Source organism: Benincasa hispida, chromosome 6 (genome assembly GCF_027475165.1).
Source record: "Benincasa hispida cultivar pf3 chromosome 6, pf3_genome.v1.1, whole genome shotgun sequence".
NCBI lineage: Eukaryota > Viridiplantae > Streptophyta > Magnoliopsida > Cucurbitales > Cucurbitaceae > Benincasa > Benincasa hispida.
The window spans coordinates 22,269,551-22,273,747 of record NC_143483.1 but is presented as its reverse complement, the minus strand read 5'-3'; positions in this window follow the sequence as shown (position 1 = coordinate 22,273,747).

Genomic DNA, 4,197 nt, shown 5'->3' with positions numbered 1-4,197 from the left:
AAACAATCAGTTAGCTTTCCTAAACGATCGTAAGTGTGTCGTCTTTGCTAAACAATCGCCTACTATTTTCTAAACGATCGTTCAGTAAAATCCACACGATCGTGTAGTTTCTTCTAAGCGATAAGCATCTTGCTATGCTATAGTTCATATTCTCTCCCACTTGCTTATCGCCTACACGATCTATTATTCCTCCTACATCTACTAAACTCACCAAAGACCACGCTTTGGGTTCTCACTCCAAGAATACCTAGGGCTTTTTTCTAGTGGTGTCGTCCCCGCTGCGTTCATGTGTTGCGGTTGTTCGTGCTGCTGTAGTCGACGCATCTGCTGGGCGTTGATTGATCGGGTAAAGGTCTTCCGTTGCATTGAGTTCCATAGTTTGAAGAGCGTCTTCAACTGGTATGAAAACTCTCTCCCTTGTTATTTTTTTTGTTCAAAGCATGTCGTTAATTACTGTTGGTTTGCATAATTGTACGTTTGAATGTATATGGTGTATTTCGGTCACGGTGAAATTGGAGCGATCTGAACGTGCTCATGGAACTCTTCGTTAAGAGATCCTTCAATAAGCTCATCAAACAAGAGCCAATTACAAATTTAATCAAGGAATCAAAGAGAAATTAAATGTCAAAACTCAAAAAACCATATCAGTGCACCATTTTCATATATCTCATGAAAAACACTCACCACACAAAAATTAAACCAAATTAAATGCTTAAATAATGTTTGATACCAATTATAGGAGTATATCAGCATGCAGTAGAAGCAACAAGGATCAATAAGCATTCTAATTCATCAATTTTGGCTATAAATGAAGCATGCTCATACAATAATAAGAGGGTTTCAAGTAATACCTTTGTAAAACTTCTTTAATCTTGAATTCAGCCACAAATCTTCTCCAATTCTTCTTATAAAACACCTCAAGATCTTCCCTACTGTTCTTTTGGATCTTTATATTGAGTTATGGGACTCAAAATAAGCTTGAATGAAGGGCATTTGAAGAAGAACACACTGCTGCACCCACTTGAAGAACACTTTCTTCAACTCGAATTTTTCAGCAAAAACTCAACTGATGCATGCTTCATTTCTCCTTCAATCTACTCTATTTATTGAAAGACTATCATGCAATGGAGAAGGCTTCATGAGGTGCAACTCATGCCTGGTGAATTGAAACAAGAGTCAAATGGATTTAGTGTGAGCAACTTGATGAAGGTGAATGGAGAAATCCCATATTTTCATCTTGTGTTTTTTCCAATTTTGATTTCAATGTTGTTTTATAAATTGATTTACAAAATCAATTTAGTTTTCAAAATTAAAACTTTATTAATTTTACAAAATTAATTTCATAAATTAATTTTCTAATAAAATTAATAATAAATAAATGATTAAACAATTTAATTAATTCTAATTAATAATATCAAATATTAAATTAATTTACACAAATTCCACCTTCATGAATTTAATATTTACATCATATTTAAATATTAATTAATTCTCCAATTCCGTTTAATTCCAAAATTAAACGCGTAATTATATCTCATATAATTTCTAATTCTTTTAATTCTAATTTGAACGTCGTTTCAAATTAACTTATCTCGCTACACTAAAACTAATCTATTTATGAGCTAGTAGGGGACCTTGTGGACCTACAAATCATGGGTTCTAACGATCCGAGATTAATTGGCTAAACTCTTTACACCGAATTAACCCTCATTCTTTAACTAATGTGTCACTCCACTAAAGCCCATAGTTGCACTCCCCTCGCTGTAGGTATATTATGTCCACTCGATATAACCATGATTAGTAAGTTAACCTTTCACATGTTTTCATAATAACGGCTAGGTTAAATTTCTGTTTTACCTCTGAGATTACCTCTTGTTCCTTAAGTCCCATTGATCCTCTAATGAACAATTGATTTGTGATTCAATCAACAAACTGAGTCCTCCTTGGGCCAATGAGAGGTGGGGCCCCTTGTTCAAGACCCGGAGTCAGCACTTAAGGGAACAACCTCTCTACTATCCTTAAAAGTGAGTAGGAGTGAATTCCATCTTGCACCCTGTGTCCCCAACTATCTACCCGGTCTTACCCCTGAAATAGAGGTTTATTGAGCCAACACTGTTGAGCCAACCCTCACCTATGCAAATCTAAAGATAATCCCGAATAAATAGGAGTTCATACTTAGCTCAGGATTAAGGTCAAGTTACCTAGGTCATCGCTTTGAAATAGTCAGTCTTAAACAGTAAATAGCGTTAAAAAGTAAGAATTACTTATTTCGTGGTCCAATTTTGTACAAACCCATTGTATAGGACGCCCCCACTCCTCATGTCATAATATGTACGAATTAGGATCACATCGTCTATAGCACTTTACAACTCTTTGTAACAACTACAAAGTGGGCCGCATTCAATAGTGTTACCAGAATAAGGCACTGATAACGGGTAGAAATGCACATCATCATAGTGCTAAGTTCTTAAACAATGTTGGATTGCGTTGATGAAATATGTTAAATTGCGTCCATTAAGCATAAATTCTATAATATTGCAGTTGCAAGCGCATTAGAACTATTGATTTTTGTATTTTTGTGTAGAATATGCGTTAACGCAATGCAAAGATTGCGATCATAGGAATTCATTGCTACCAGGATCTTTATTATACTTGTATTGTTATTTGTACTTCATCTTCATATCTATTCATTGGAAGTTCTATTTCTACATCTGCTCACTCTCTTAATACGCATGAGTAGCTAAACTAGTTGAATGAGTTGAGAAGAACTAAGCTAACATGACCTAGGAAGTTCATTGCTTGCGATTGTCTTGTTTTATGCTGTGCAAAATACCCTTTAGAGTTACTCGAGAGAGAGTCTAAAGAAAGAATCTAATGTCTCGAGAGAGCTAGGTTAGAATTTGGACTCGAAAGAGCAAGATTAGGCTTGCATAAACAAGAGATAGGGACTTAGAGATAAGCTCTGTTTGTTAATTTGCATCGCATGCATCCTAGGAATGGGAATGATATTATGTGGTCGCATATTTGTGTGAATGTCATGTTGTCATTGCATAAATAGAGATAAAGGTTTATGTGTAAACCCTGTAGACTTATCGCATATTTATCGCATGCATTCTAGCCTTAGAAGTTGTGGTATTCACATCGAGAGGTGGTTTACTGTTGTATGCATGTTGCATGATCGCAAGCATGAACGCATTCTAAGGAGTGTTAGCCGAAATCTTTCTCAACTTGTTCACCACATATTCATTGTATTTTCCGTTTACCAACTCTTTTCAAACTCTACCACATTTTTTATTTATTTTTAATCAATGTAATCGACAAACCAAACACTTTATTTATTTTCCCCGTTACCACAAAGTTTTCATCAAAATTACCAACGCAATCTATTTTCACAAGTCCCTGTGTTCGACCCTGGACTTACCAGGAAACTCAGAGGAATTTACACTTAAATTCCGCTGAGGAAACTTAAGTGCACAACGCAATTCCATCAACGCATATCATCCATATTTCCATTCAATAAAATAACGCATCAGGCACACAACCTCATTCATATATTATAGATCATTTTGACTATTTACTTGAACCTGGTCCACTTTTATGTCTCCACATAAAGTTCAAGTACTCATGTAATTGTTATGGATGTTTTAGTTTATTGGATTTATTTCTAAAACGAAATAAGCAATACATATATTCGATAGTAACTTATTAATTTTTAGAATAAGTTTTATTGTTTACAAACCACAAATTTTAGGAGATAAAACCCAAAAAATCCATGATCATACTAACTTGACTTTTCTCGTCAATGACAATGCCATTCAGTTATACAATATTAAAATGGACCATCATGTCCATGACTTTTTCTCTAACAGATGTCTCTTTCTTCATGAGAGAATTATAGATATATTTTATAGCATTGTGTCGTATGGATGAGGATGATTGTCTAGACATCCCTTTTAACCACTCCATAATCTCTCTAGCAGTGATCATGGTTTATGCTTTTTAGTAAGCACATCGGATATGCTTGCTAAAATGTAGGCTCTGGCTTTTTCACTAGCCCTGACCCACCTGTTAGGCATCCCGAACACTTCGGTTTGCATTTGAACTAGGAAAAGGAGGACATTCCTCCGTTAAAACGAATCTCAGGTCATCAACAACTAGTATCGTATTTATATTTGATTTCCAATTCGAATAACCATC